Raw genomic sequence first — 16,074 nt, 5'->3', positions numbered from 1 at the left:
TGGATATTTTAACTGGTAGTGAAGCTATTTAATTATTTAAGAGTTTTAATGATGCAACGAAGAAAAGTTTAGATATATATTTCGGTCAATTGGATGCTACTGTCTACAGATTTTTCAATACTCAGTATTTTTATATATACACACACGCTCCGTTCTGATAAGCATGGCTGGAAGTGGTAGATTTTAGGCATGATGGGCTCAACTTGCTGCGCAGTTGGGTTGTTAAGAGACTATGCCTGAATTGATGGAATTGGAAAATAAAACAAAAAGTCTAATAAGCATGGGTTTTGACGTCTGACAAGTTATAAAAAAAAAAAAAAATGAAGAAGAAGAAAGCTGCACTTAGTATAGTACACGTCCTTGTCTAGTATGACATAGTAGTGCTAGCCTTGTCTTTAAGGCATTGATGGTGGCAACATATATATATATTATGATTAGGTGGAATTTCGGTGTAGGAAAAGCAGACAATTATAAGGTATTTTTAATAGTTTTTCTTCTAGTCAAGTACCGTTATAAGTTTTTTTGAGTTATATGATTATTGAGTAAATGATGCTTGTAAATTGCTAGGTGAGATCTAAGGATTTTAGAAAAGTGTTAGGGAGAAGTTCTTGTGGTGAGCTAGCTGAAGTAAGTAACCTTATTCTAATTGGGTTTTATTTTGCTTATATTAATGTATTTTTAACCACTGAAAATTTGTTTATAATTGTTACAATTTTATTTCTATTGTATCACTAATTTCAAGTAAAGAATTATCACAAATATATCTGATTTCTGAATATATAATGTGTTTTGTTTAATTGTTTTTAGCTATACTGATTCAAAGTAAAGAATAAAGAATTTCCACAAATATATATATGAGCATTGAATATAAGATTTATTTTATTAATTTTTTTTTTATAGCTATATTGATTTAAAGTAAGGAATATAGAAATATCACAAATGTATTGAAATATTGAATATATGATTATATGTACATGCATTTGAATAAGATACATTTTTGTTAGAAATTATGATTTCATATATATGATTATGGACAGTCTGACTATGATTTGATTCTGATACCCAAACTAATGGGGTTATTCATTGGTACTCTGATACCCAGCCAGTGGGGGTTTTTCATTAGTACTCTGATACCCAGCCAATAGGGATTATTCATTGGTACTCTGATGCCCAGTTACGGGGATATAGCGTGACCATAGTCATAAGATTGTTAAGTATATGAGTTACGTCGAATATTTAACTATTTTGAGTCATTAAAACTGCTTATGTATTTTTAGAACTTATTGTAAGTTACAGATTTTGATATATGGAAAACTAACTACCTACTAAACCATCTATGATATAATACTAAGATTAAAGTATGTAATCTATTTGCAACGTATATTTTAAGATTATGAAACTTCTTCAGTTATTTTGAAAACCCATAGCATATTATAACTTTTGAAGATTTATGTTACATCTTATTATTTTACAGATCTATTACTGGATAAAACTTATTAGGATTTTGGTTACTTATTGAGTTGTCAACTCACCCCCCCCCCCCACTCTTTTTCCTTTCAGATTTTGATCAGGAAGAATAGCATATGTTTGGGCTTCCGCTGGGATGTGCGCATGAGTGAAGTTTAGGAAATCAATGGAATAAGATTTGAACTTTTATGTTTAAGATTACCATTTGTGTGGACCTTTAGATTTGAAGGGTTTAGTTATTTTTATTTTGATGTTGGAAGATTATTATTTGGAGATCTTTTGAGAATTGCATTATTGAGGATAATTTCAAATTTATTGATGAAATTTTCTTTGAGGATAACTCTTTAATTGTTAAGAGGGCTTTACACACTTGTAGGGTGTAAACTTTATAAATGTGTGGCTGTTGTCACGTGCCTAGCTCTTACTTGGGTTTGGGGCATGACAATATTCCTTTCTTCTCCCAGTCTCTGTAGTTTATCCCCCTCTCCCGCACTCTGTACTTTATTTCTTGCAACACAATTTTTCCCTATTTGCAAGAAAAGCCTCAAAGCAAAACATTCACAAGGAATTTTGAGAAGAAATAGAGAGCTGGAGAGAGAAGTCACCACATAGGTAAATGTATTTTCTTATGCACAAAAAAAATTGATATGGACTGCTTAGTTTTGGTTTAGGCATCTAGCCTAGATTTGGTTTTGATTAAGGTTTAAAATTTGGAAGTGGTTTGAGGGAGTTAGATGAGAAAAAGAATAGTATGAATAGAAGACTCTGAAAAATGTTGCATGTCATGTGTTTGAGGAAATTTCTCTTTGACAAGTGGTACATAATTCTTTGATTCAATCTTTTCTTTTCCCTATCTTGATATAAATTTTGGCCTTTTTTTGGATTCACAAAATCCAATTGACCACAAGTGTTAAATTTTTGTGTGTAAGGTTTTAGTTGTAATTGATTTCTTGGCTTAGTTGGTTTGCAACAGTTTTTTTGCTTTTGGGAAATTCTTAGATTCCAACATAAACAAACAAGGCAATATGTGGCACTGATATGAAAACCATGAATATTGGCACACCTTTGGGGTTTGTAAGTTGGAAAATAGAATTACAAACCATGTGCATGTTACAGTAGTTTTTAGCAACCCCTAAAAAGAAGTGTCTGGTTATTCTTATTCTTGATTTAGTCCGTGTAAGCTATATGTCTAGCCTACTGTTTTTGCTGCATAATGAAATTTTGGTGTTGGTCCATTTCTTGAAGACAATGCATGAGGTAGTCTCAATCTAACTCATTGTAAAGGTCAGAACCTTAAGTTCATGAATTACACTTCATAAGTTGACAAAAACAAAATCTATTTTTATCATTGTCCTGAAACTGATTCATTCATGACTAATTATAATTTAAAATGCAATTTCCTTCATACTGATGATCCATTATCAATCACATGACCATATATAAATGGCTGTGAAACTTGACGAATTGATAATGAATGTGTCTTTCTAATTATTTTTACGATAAGCTTTTGATACCATTTTTAGATATTTGGTTGTGTAATGATTGGACTAATCGTTATACTAATAGTTAATACATGTTAACAATTAACTGATTAGCTTTCTATAACATGTGAGAGTTGGTAATGGTATTATTAGAAGGGAAATTTTTTTAAAAGGTAGAACATATAAAGTATGAATGACAGATTTGCTTGAAAACATTAATTCTTTGTAGTTGTAGTTCTTTTATTAACAAGTTTTGGTTTCAAATTAAAATTTCAGTTTTGAATAGATTAAGGCAATGAGGAAGATGTCGTTTTTAATAGTAGGTCATTTACCATGAATTCTAGACAATTGTTAAAAACATATACCTTTCTAAATTAGAAAAACTTGGAACTTACATTCAACAAAAAAGAAATTGCAAAACTTCTCAAATTTTATTTTCATTGGGTTGAATAAGGTGAATTAGATTTGGTTACATGTATTTGGAAGTATACTAAAAATATGCTAAATGATTTAAATTCTTATATCATTTTCTTTCATTCTTGCATAACATTTTTTTTCTTATTTTTTTATTGGTGACTTTAGGGGTCCAGAATTGAGGTAGATTTCAAGTATTGGTTTTAGTTTTGATACTTACAAGGTATGTTTACTGCATACAGAGGTTTTTGAGTTTTCAATTCATTTCATGACATGAGAAAATCAGATCTATATTTTAGATTGGGCATTGAAGACCCTTTCTGCATTTGATGTTAAAAAGATTGCATCTTAATTTATTGAAAGCCATGATGTTTTTGTTTATGTGCACAAATACTAAATTTACCATCTCATAACAATATGATAGTGTTAGCTTCTTTGCATTTTATATTTCTGCTTAATGAATTTAATAGTTTGAGCAGTGAAAGTCTCTTCATGACATATGTCCTAATTGTTCCAGTTCATCAAACAGTTCTTAGCTTTCTCAAAAGTGGGTTTGTAATTTTCAGTTTTGTGGTTTTTGTCAAGAGGTTAGTTTTTTTCTTTTAAGCCTTTGTGCTTTTCTTGGTTTTAATTTTTACTGGGATTTGTTAGTTATGAAAGGATAATTAGAATTTGTTTGATGGGGTTGCAAAAATATTTTAATGCTCCCATAAGGCTTGCATTTTTGTTCTTCAGAAAGAAGTTTATACATGCACTTGTAGTTCTTTTCCAGTTGCAGTTACATTGAGGTTTATTGAATCTATTCTCTTCTATTAATGTTTCCTGAATGTGGGTTGAAAATTGGATTCTTATTGTTTTGCTTACAAGGATTTGGCATTTTATTATCTGGGTTGTTTGGAACTGTGAATTCTCTGCATAAAACTTTTAATACGTTACACAAATCCTACTACTTAAAAATTTCAGAAACTACGAGACTAGAATAGCTAGGTATTGACCAATCTTCTCCTTTATTCTATATGGTTTCTTGCATATTTATTGTTAATATGTTTCTATAAAGAATATTGTGGGGAGTGAAAGAACCTAAGTGGGTATTTGGGCCTTGGGCTTTGTCAATGGGCGCTAGTTCGTTCTTGACTAAAGGTTTTTAAGGCCATGAGTTGGCTCACAAGCCGAGGGCCCGAGGATTCATCCGAGGAAGAGTCACTCCTCCGACAGACCAGTGACTACTTGGAGATTCACTAGAAAAATCAGGGCTGAGTTCTGGAAAGACTATAGGTTACAGAGGGAATCCAAATACCCTCTAGACATTTCGGTGTAAGAGAAATATATCAGGAAAAGGCTGCTGCCTCCACATTAAAGACCCTGCACCTACCACCCTGGCCGCATTAATGGGGAAGTGACCCCTGAACAGTGGAGTTCAGCCTTCTAGCTAGTATTTAAACATTTCAAGAAGGTGGTAGAAGAAAATTTTGGGGTGACACGTGGATAAAGAGAGAAGGAAATGAAGTATTTAAGGGGAGAAGGGGGTAGCAGAGAGGGGGGGATTTTTTGGAGAAAGAACTTAAGAAGGATTGGAAGCTGTAACCTTTATAAAAAGAAAAGAGAAATAATATACAAAGGGCCCTCGGCCTCCGTCCGAGGAGGTTCATTTTTCTCTATTTGTCCATTGTTTATAAATATTGTAATATTTTGGCCCGTTCATCAAGTTTCGAGCACCATCGAATTAGATTGTGAACCCACACTCTACAAATTGAATTGTTTAAGGCTCATTGGGCCTGAGCCCACGTATATTTTTGGGTCCAGGTGCAATTGTGCACTTACAATTGGCGCCGTCTGTGGGAATCTAGGGTGGGAGAACTCGAACACCATGGCAGGCTTAGGCTCACACCATGCAGAATCTTAGGGATCGCAACTTGAGGATCTTTTCGAGCGTCTTAAGCGCCGGAGGGATCGAGAGGGTAGCGTTCATATCAAATATCTTAGAGCAAGTCATACTCACAGTGGAGGGGCCAGTACCGCCCATGAAGATGGTGCTAAAGCCATGCAGAAGGAGATTGATCACCTTAAGAAGAAGCTGCGTTGCGTTAGGCGGAGGCGTGCCTCACCCTCATCCAGTACCTCTTCCGGGAAATCCCGGGGAAGTAGTTACAATTTGAGGTCATGGTCGCCCCCCAGCAGAACATCCTCTTTCGAAGAGGATAGCCTATCGGGTCGTAAGAGCAGGAAGCTCCCCTCTAGGGGCTTAGGGAACGATGCCATGAGCCGGGTGTTGCACCAACTCTCCAAATCGCCATTCTCGCGCAGGATTGAGAATGGGAGGCTCCCCAAGAGGTTCACCCAGCCCACCTTCACCATTTATAACGGCCGGACCGACCTGGTGGAACATGTGAGCCACTTTAACCAGAGAATGGCTGTGCATTCTCACAATGAGACCTTGATGTGCAAAGTCTTCATTTCTAGCTTGGGACCTGTTGCTATGAGATGGTTCAACGGTCTCAAATCAGGGTCTATAAGTTCGTTCGGAGAACTGACCAGAGCATTTGCATCAAGGTTTATTACATGCAGCAGAGTTCCTCGACCGTTGGACTCATTGTTGTCTATGGCTATGAAGGAGGGCGAGACATTGAAAGCATACTCCGACAGGTATTAGGAGATGTTTAATGAGATAGATGGTGATTTGGATGAGGTGGCGATCAATACTTTTAAGGTGGGCCTTCCAACTGATCATGACTTGAGGAAGTCCTTAACCAAAAAACCCGTACGGAGTGTACATCGCCTCATGGACCGTATTGACGAATATAAAAGGGTCGAGGAAGACCAACAGCAGGGGAAGGGTAAGGCAAAGGTTATCCCACAGGAGAAAAGGGATTTCAGGTCGGACAAGTATCACAACAACAAGCCGAGAAGAGATTACTCTAGGCAGTCTGGCTCGGCGGCACCTCAGACAGTTAATACTGTATTCCGAGAGCCGGTGCACCAGCTACTGGAGGAGGTCCGTAAGGAACCCTACTTCAGATGGCCCAGTAAGATGGCGGGGGATCTTGCCAAGAGGAATCAAAATCTCTTTTGTCAGTACCATCAAGACGTGGGTCATACTACCGGGAACTGTCGGACTCTCTGGAATCACTTGGAGCAGCTTGTTAGCGAAGGAAAGTTAAAGCAGCATCTGTACCAACCTAGCAGGCAGGGCAGTCAGTCTGGCTCGAATAATCAAAGGAATAACTCATCTCGGCCTCCTTTGGGACCGATCAACGTTATCTTCGCTGTGCCGGGTAGGACTGGCTCATGTCCTACTAGGGTGATGGCCGTTTCGGACTCCTAAGCCGAGGAGGGGGGCTCCAAGCCGAAGAGATTGAAGTTAAGTGTGCCCGTCTTGGGATTCTTAGAGGAGGATAAGGTTGGGACCATCCAACCCCATGACAACGCCCTGGTGGTTACTTTAAGGATAGGGAATTATGATGTGAGAAGGGTAATGATTGATCAAGGCAGCGGCGCGGATATCATGTATCCTGACTTATTTAAGGGGCTAAAGTTGAAATTGGAGGACCTCACCCCTTACGACTCGCCGTTAATAAGTTTTGAAGGGAAAGCCGTTATACTAAAGGGACAAATTCGGTTGCCCGTGCAATCTGGCTCCGAGACGGTCGAGGTGGATTTTATCGTGGTCGATGCATATTTCCCATACACAGCCATCCTTACCCAGCCCTGGCTGCACACTCTGGGAGCTGTTTCCTCCACCTTGCATGTTAAGGTTAAGTTCCCTTCAGGGGAGTGCATTGAAGAGATTCTCGGCAGCCAATTGATGGCCCGGCAATGCATATCGGCTGCAGTGCTGCATTAGACCGAAACGCAGTCCTCGACCTCGGCTGTGAAAGACTTATAGCAATTAACGACTCTGGATGCGCCCGACGTGGTGACAGCAGAGGAGGCCATGTGCGAAGATCTTGAGAAGTTTTTGATATCGGATGATCCTGAAAGGTTCTTTCAGGTTGGGGTATGTTTACCACACCAAGAGAAGATGGAATTGGTGGAGTTTCTAAAGAACAACGTCGATGTTTTTGCCTAGGACCCCTATGAGGCTCTGGGGGTTGACCTAAGCTTCATTTGTCATCATTTGAACGTCAATCCTGCTATTCCTCCTAGAAGGTAGCCCCCTCGGTGTTCCTCCAGGGAGCACTCGGAAGCCGTTAAGGAAGAGGTGCTCAAGCTCAAGAGGGCTGGGGCTATTAAGGAAGTTTTCTATCCGGAGTGGCTGGCGCACACGGTTGTGGTCAAAAAGAAAAGTGGGAAATGACGAGTATGTGTGGACTTCATTGATCTAAACAAAGCCTGCCCAAAGGACTCATTCCCAATGCTGTGCATCGACTAGCTAGTGGATGCCACCGCCGGACATCCTCGGATGAGCTTTTTGGATGCCTTCCAGGGTTATCACCAAATTCCACTGGCAGTAGAAGATCAGGAGAAAACTGCCTTTATTACTCCAACAGGGAATTATCACTATAAAGTGATGTCGTTCGGATTGAAGAATGCTCTGGCTACTTACCAGAGAATGATGACTAGAATGTTTGAGTTGCAGCTTGGAAAGACCATTGAGATATACGTGGATGACATGGTAGTGAAGAGTAAGACGATATCTGCACACGTGAAGGATTTAGACGACACCTTTCAGGTACTTAGAAAGTACAAGTTGCGTCTTAACACCTCGAAGTGTTCTTTTGGTGTGAGTTCTGGGAAGTTCTTGGGTTACATGGTTACTCACAGAGGTATAGAGGTGAATCCAGCGCAAGTCAGAGCTATTCAGACCTTACAGCCACCTCGAAATCCTAAAGAAGTTCAGAAATTAACCGGAATGATCGCTGCTCTCAGCAAGTTCATCTCTCGGTCGGCGGACCGATGCAAGCCTTTCTTTCAACTTCTGAATAAGTGGAGGGGGTTCCAATGGTCCGAGGAATGCGTTGTAGCCTTCCAACAACTTAAGGAATATCTTTCCCGACCACCTATTATATCTCAGCCTGAAGTGGATGAGGTCCTGTTTGCGTATCTAGTAGTAGCCGTCCATGCGGTCAACCTGGTCCTCATAAGGGACGACGATGGGGTGCAAAGACCGGTCTACTACGTCAGTAAAATGCTGAATGACGCCGAGGTGCGTTACTTACTTTTGGAGAAAGCACTCTTAGCCATAGTTCATGCCACGCGGAGGCTTCCTCATTACTTCCAATCCCACACCGTTATAGTTCTGACCCAACTGCCACTCAAGTCAGTTTTGCGTAGCGCTGACTACTCTAGAAGGGTGGCTAAATGGGGAACTATTTTAGGAGTTTTTGACATCAAATACATGCCGCGCATCTCAATAAAAGGCCAGGTTCTTGTGGATTTGATGGCGGAGTTCGCCGAACCATTGTTGGAAGAAGTTGTAAAAGAATTACACATGGATGAAAAATCAGTGGGCGTGATCACGGGTATAGGAACCCCGACTTGGGAGGTGTATGTTGATGGGGCCGTTAACCAGAAAGGGTCTGGTATCGGACTTGTCCTGGTATCCCCTGAGGGAATTATCTTTGAAAAATATTTGAGGTTGGCGTTCTCGGCTACCAATAATGAGGTCGAGTACGAAGCAGTCCTGGTCGGCATGAACATGGTGTATAAGATGGGTGGAAAGGGAGTTCATATGCGCTCGGATTCTCAGTTAGTGGTCGGTCAGGTAATAGGGACCATGGAGGCTAGGGACCTAAGAATGCAAGAATACTTGGCCCAAGTCAAACGTTTACAATCTAGCTTCGATTCCTTTATCCTATCACACATTTTCAGAAATGGAAATACACATGCAGACTCCTTGGCTACCTTAGCGACATCCTCGGTTCAGAGTTTGCCCAGGACTATCCTTGTTGAAGATTTGCTAGAGCTAGCTCTTACTACTGTTTCTGCAGTTCGGATCCACTTAATAAGGCCTGAACCTAGTTGGATTGACCCTATGGTATCTTTTCTGAAAAATGACATTCTGCCCAACGACAAGTCTGAAGCAGACAAGATCCGTCGAAAGGCAACGCGTTTCTGGTTGTCCGAGGATCAGAAGCTGTATAAACGATCGTTCTCCGGACCATTTCTGTTATGCGTGCACCCCGAGTCAATGGAGGCACTTTTAGAAGAACTGCACGAGGGGATTTATGGAAACCACACTGGGGGAAGGTCCCTAGCCCATAGGGCCCTGACTCAAGGATATTGGTGGCCCAATATGCAGAAGGAAGCTCAGGATTATGCAAGAAAGTGTGATCAGTGCCAAAGGTTCGATCCTAACATTCATCAGCCTGGAGGAACCCTTAACCCTCTCTCCAGTCCGTGGCCTTTCGCTCAATGGGGATTGGACATAGTAGGACCATTTCCGAAGGCTGTAGGAAACAAAAGGTGGTTGCTTGTGGGGACTGACTACTTCACCAAATGGGTAGAGGCTGAGCCCTTGGCAAATATTAGGGACGTCGATTCCAAGAGGTTCATTTGGAAAAACATCGTCACTAGATTTGGGGTACCACATACACTCATTTCGGACAATGGGGTTCAATTTGACAGTAGAGCTTTTAGGAAATATTGTAGTGACATGGGCATCACAAATAGATACTCCACTCCAGCTTATCCTCAGGGAAATGGGCAGGCTGAGGCCGTCAACAAGGTTATAGTTAATGGACTCAAGAAAAGACTGGACGATGCGAAGGGCAGATGGGTGGAAGCACTGCCGCATGTCTTATAGACGTATCGAACTACGCCACGTAGATCCACAGGAGAAACACCATTCTCTATGACTTATGGGGCCGAGGCAGTGATCCCTTTAGAGTCTGGTTTCCCCACACTAAGGACGAGTACTTTTAGCCCAGAAAACAACAACGGCCTCCTAGAGAAGAGCCTAGATCTAGTGGAGGAACAGCGGGAGACAGCTATGGTCCAAATGGCTTATTATCAGCAGAAGCTTAAACGAGGGTATGATGCCCGTGTGAAGCTCAGGCCCCTAGCGCCTGGGGACCTGGTTCTGAGGAAAGTCGTAGGTACTGCAAGAAACCCAGCTTGGGGAAAATTAGGACCGAACTAGGAAGGACCATATCAGATTATTTCTATAGCAGGCATAGGGTCATATCGACTAGCTGATTTAGATGAAAAAGTTGTACAACGTCCATGGAATGTAAACAACCTTCGAAGGTATTATTATTAATAAAAGGCACTTTTGTCATCTGTGGTTTAAGTTATAAATGTATATGAACTTATCAATTACAACTCTTGTAGTATCAAACAGAAACCTGGTTATGCATGGTCCTCGGACTACATACCTTGTGGAAATTGATATCTTATTATTTGTTAAACAGAACCTTAGTTATGCCGGGTCCTCGAGCCTTCTACTTTGGGGAAATTAACATCTTAAGTTACTATTACTAAGTATCAAACAGAAACTTGGTTATGCATGGTCCTTAGACTACATACCTTGTGAAAATTGATATCTTATTATTTGTTAAACAGAACCTTAGTTATGCCGGGTCCTCGGGCCTTCTACTTTGGAGAAATTAACATCTTAAGTTACTGTTACTACGTATAAAACAGAAACTTGGTTATGCATGGTCCTCGGACTACATACCTTGTGGAAATTGATATCTTATTATTTGTTAAATAGAACCTTAGTTATGCCGGGTCCTCGGGCCTTTTACTTTGGGGAAATTAACATCTTAAGTTACTGTTACTAAGTATCAAACAGAAACTTGGTTATGCATGGTCCTCGGACTACATACCTTGTGGAAATTGATATCTTATTATTTGTTAAACAGAACCTTAGTTATGCCGGGTCCTCGGGCCTTCTGCTTTGGGGAAATTAACATCTTAAGTTACTGTTACTAAGTATCAAACAGAAACTTGGTTATGCATGGTCCTCGGACTACATACCTTGTGGAAATTGATATCTTATTATTTGTTAAACAAAACCTTAGTTATGCCAGGTCCTCGGGCCTTCTACTTTGGGAAAATTAACATCTTAAGTTACTGTTGTTAAGTATCAAACAGAAACTTAGTTATGCATGGTCCTCGGACTACATACCTTGTGGAAATTGATATCTTATTATTTGTTAAACAGAACCTTAGTTATGCCGGGTCCTCGGGCCTTCTACTTTGGGGAAATTAACATCTTAAGTTACTCTTACTAAGTATCAAACAGAAACTTAGTTATGCATGGTCCTCGGACTACATACCTTGTGGAAATTGATATCTTATTATTTGTTAAACAGAATCTTAGTTATGCCGGGTCCTCGGGCCTTCTACTTTAGGGAAATTAACATCTTAAGTTACTGTTACTAAGTATCAAACAGAAACTTGGTTATGCATGGTCCTCGGACTACATACCTTGTGGAAATTGATATCTTATTATTTGTTAAACAGAACCTTAGTTATGCCGGGTCCTCGGGCCTTCTACTTTGGGGAAATTAACATCTTAAGTTACTGTTATTAAGTATCAAACAGAAACTTGGTTATGCATGGTCCTCTGACTACATACCTTGTGGAAATTGATATCTTATTATTGCTTAAACAGAACCTTAGTTATGCCGGGTCCTCGGGCCTTCTACTTTGGGAAAATTAACATCTTAAGTTACTATTACTAAGTATCAAACAGAAACTTGGTTATGCATGGTCCTTGGACTACATACCTTGTGGAAATTGATATCTTATTATTTGTTAAACAGAACCTTAGTTATGCCGGGTCCTCGGGCCTTCTACTTTGGGGAAATTAACATCTTAAGTTACTGTTACTAAGTATCAAACAGAAACTTGGTTATGCATGGTCCTCGGACTACATACCTTGTGGAAATTGATATCTTATTATTTGTTAAACAGAACCTTAGTTATGCCGGGTCCTCGGGCCTTCTACTTTAGAGAAATTAACATCTTAAGTTACTATTACTAAGTATCAAATAAAAACTTGGTTTTGTAAGGTCCTCTGACCACATGCCTTGTTAAGATTGATGTTTGATTTTTTGTCGAACAGAACTGTGGTCAAATTGAGACTTAGTGACTGTTTGGATCCAACTTATCTTGGCTGCGTTTTGCGTTTGGGCGTTTTCAATTTTTTTTTTTCCAGCCACAGTTGTTGACTAATTCCCCATGAATAGTGCATCCGTGCACTGTTCATGGACCCACAAATTTCACTTTTCAGTAACTTTTTCATTAAAAATGGGTCCTACGGTACTATTCACACATTTAAAAATTATTTTGCTACAGTGTTTTCAGTTTTCAGTTTTCAGTTTTCAGCAATAAGTTCTATCCAAACGGACCCTTAAGTTATATATCTTTAAGTATAAGGCAGAAATTTGATAAGGTCTGGTCCTCGGACTGCTAAAAGTGGACTTATTTATTTTATAAGGCTTTACCCCACGCTTTACTTCACAAGGCAAGTATGTGTATTGTTGTTTAAAGTTTTAAATTGTTCCAAACTGCGGAAAGTGGACCTATTTACCTCATTCTTTCTGTTCGCTGTGTGTTAATGAGAACTTTATGGTAAACATAAAGATGAAAAGATGAAATAAACATAACTCAGATGAAAATCAAATAAAATTGTCTTCCATTAATTATGTCGATATATATCATTACATGGAAAATTTCAAATACAGAGAATAAGAAGCCCTAAGCTCGGCCCTAAGCTTTTAGAAGGGGGTCTTGCTGAGAAGTACTGCTAGCCTCGGTGCTTTTTAGTTCCAATTCAAAGGTAGACAGGACCTTTTTCCCTTTGTCTGTTGTAGTGATTGGAGGGACGATAGGCTCCATGCGTTGGCTTAGGCCCTTCTTGGCATCCCCACTCCCTTCCTTCTCTTTATTGGAACCTGAAGGTTTTGTAGGATCTGGAATGAGCTCTGGGACTATAGAAGGAAGAGCAGGAGGAGCTGCCTCAGGGGCAGGACCAACAGCAGGAGCCTCTTCTATCTCCTGTATGTCAAGAGGAAGCCAAACGTTCTCAGATTTCCTCAGCTCGGAGGCTGAAGGAACCCCTGCTACGTTTAGGGCTTCCCCCCAGACCTGCTGACAGTATTCTCGGCACAAGGCCGCGAAAGCCTTTGTCAGCTGGTCTTCTGTTGCAGCTACCCCTTCCTCATAACTTGCCTACTTGGCGGCCTCTAGAGAACGCTTGAAGGTGCCAGCTTCCTCCTTCATTTGCGCGAGCTCCTTCTCTAAGTCCGAACGTTCCTTCTGGGCCTGGGAGAGCTCATCATTCTTTTGGTGGAGAAGCTTACGCTACCCCTCTACTTGAGTCCTCATAGTTCTCAGGCTGGCCTCGGCACCGTCTCTTTCTCTTTTCAGATCAGCCAGCTGAGAGGTGAGTTTCTCATTTTCGGCGAGGGCTTGGCCTAGGGACTTCTCAGTCTCCATCCGAATATCAGCCTCCATTCTAGCCTTCTTTCGAGAGTCCTCCACGAACTTCTCGGCGACAAAAACTTCTTGAACAGCCTACGACAAAGTGTTAAAGAATTAGATATAGCAAAACACTCACTAATGATCCGATATTATGAAAAATGAAATATTCATAAGAAGTTAAACTTACAAGGGCCAATTCCCTTTTTAAAGACAGGAACAGCTGAGATTAGCTCATTTTTTCCAAGGTTTCCATATCCTTGGGCAGCAGAAGAGGGCGTTCCAATGCGTCGGCCAGGTGGTGGGCGTGGCCTTGTTGGACTGCCCTAATGCTGGACTGGCAAGAAATTGGTGCTCCGTCCAGTCTTAAGTCAGGAGACCAGTTAGCCGGTGCTCGGCACACTTCAGCCATGTCTCTAATCTCCCCACTCTCAACTGAACGAGCTCGTCCTTTACCTTTGTCTAGCTTCTGCTGCTGAGCTTGCTGTGGCTGTTGTCGTGGCTTCTTTTGTCTTTCGCCACCAGTCTCCTCGGCCTCCCCCTTTCTTTTCTTCTTGGGCTTCTCAACCGGAAGTTTAGGTTCGGCTAGAGGAGGGGGAGGTGGCAAAGACGAAGGAACTTGGGACCCTCCCGCTCTCTTCTGGGCAACTTTCTCACCTCTCTTAGTTAGAAGGCCTTGAAGCTTGTCCATTTCTTCTTCCTCGGAATCGTCTTCTGGATAGGCAACTACTAATCCTGCAACTCCGAAGGCCTCAGTGGGCTCTTCTTCCTCGTCAGAAAGCACGACGAACTGGTTTCCTCGGGGTCTTTCGACGTCCTCGAGCTAAAACTTGTCTATCTCGTCGTCCAATGTGTGCGAAGAGGACACTTGCTCCTCCGAGACAGCAGTTGCTTGAGAGTGTGTCGAGAGAGGGATCGCCGCAATGGGACACGTGTACAGAATGGTGTTGGGGTCGTCGGGGATGTCGTAGTCAACAAGAAAGTTTGGTCTTGCTACATTTATTCTTTTACGCCTCCTATCTCCCGCGATAATTGCGTTCTCTATCTCCTGGAAGTCCGAGGATATTAGGTCATACCCTAGTATTAAGTGAGCCGCTCTAAGCTGTAAGTCTTCACTCACGAAAACTTCTGAGCGCAGCACGCAGTTCAGGTCAGCGACGTTGCAATGGCTCAGGCGTAGGCGCACGAGTTGTTTGTCTGAGGAAAAAGACACCCAAAAAGGAAAATGTGGTTAGATTAGTAATGCATATAACAAATCAGAGTTAGACAGTTTGTGAAAGTAAGTAAGCATTTAAGGATTTTTTGATGGAATTACGGGGTTGGGAAATTAGATCCTAAGGAGTCACACCTAGATCTCCCCATACGACTGGGCAGTGTGGGCCGTCGTGCCAGTTGCCTGAGGCGATGAGGTAGTCGTCCTTCATGCCTTTATTAGACTTGGGCAAATAGGAAATTAACCTAACTACACTAGACCGGGATTTAATGTAATAGCCTACGTTCCTAAGTTTGTGGCATTCGTACATGAAGACAACGTCATGCCAAGTGAGGTTCAAGCCCATCTGCTCATTTAGGGCGTCGACGCTTCCTAAGACCCTAAATACATTGGGGGCACACTGGTCAGGGCACAACCGGTGATTGCGAAGATATTTCCTAGTTACGCTTCTCATAGGAAGGGTCATCCCACCTTCTATGAAGGCAATCATAGGGATAATGACCTCTCCCGTATTCCTAGAACTACCTACGGCTTCCGCCGGACAGTATCTCAAGCCTACATCGCTGGGAATCTGGTATTTGGCCCTAAAACCTTCCATCCCAGCGGCGGTGTCAACTAAACACTTAAATCTACCCATCTATGAGAAAGGAATGGGAAAGTTTTAAGAAGGAAAATGGTTAGGAAGGGAGCTGAGGATAGAATTCGAGGAGAAAGGAGTAAAAGAAAAAGTAGGAACTTACGAGTTCGTAGTTATGCGAGTTTCCACGGATTTCTTGAGAGAAAAGGCAATGACTGATGTTTTGATATGATTAAGCTCTGAAGAGATAAATGAAGGCGCATATTTCCAAAGCGTTATGACGTGGGTAAAGCGGCCTCGAAATTGGATTCATCCCGCCAAATTTTCAGGGGGGGCAATACGAACTGTTGGATGTTTATCTCACCGTTGAACGTGGGAAACAAGGTGTAACTTGCGGTCATAAATGCGCGCGTTTTTGAAATTCGAAGCTCCAGACGGCATTTTCTGGGAAATGAAACGATTTCCACGCATGTGGTGAGATATGAAACATGTGGGGGAAGTTTAGGTCGGATGAAAACTCTATTTTTCTCCTCAGATAGGGAAAAATAAAGTTT

Source organism: Castanea sativa, chromosome 4 (genome assembly GCF_040712315.1).
Source record: "Castanea sativa cultivar Marrone di Chiusa Pesio chromosome 4, ASM4071231v1".
Taxonomy (NCBI): Eukaryota; Viridiplantae; Streptophyta; class Magnoliopsida; order Fagales; family Fagaceae; genus Castanea; species Castanea sativa.
Note: the sequence above shows the minus strand (reverse complement) of the source record.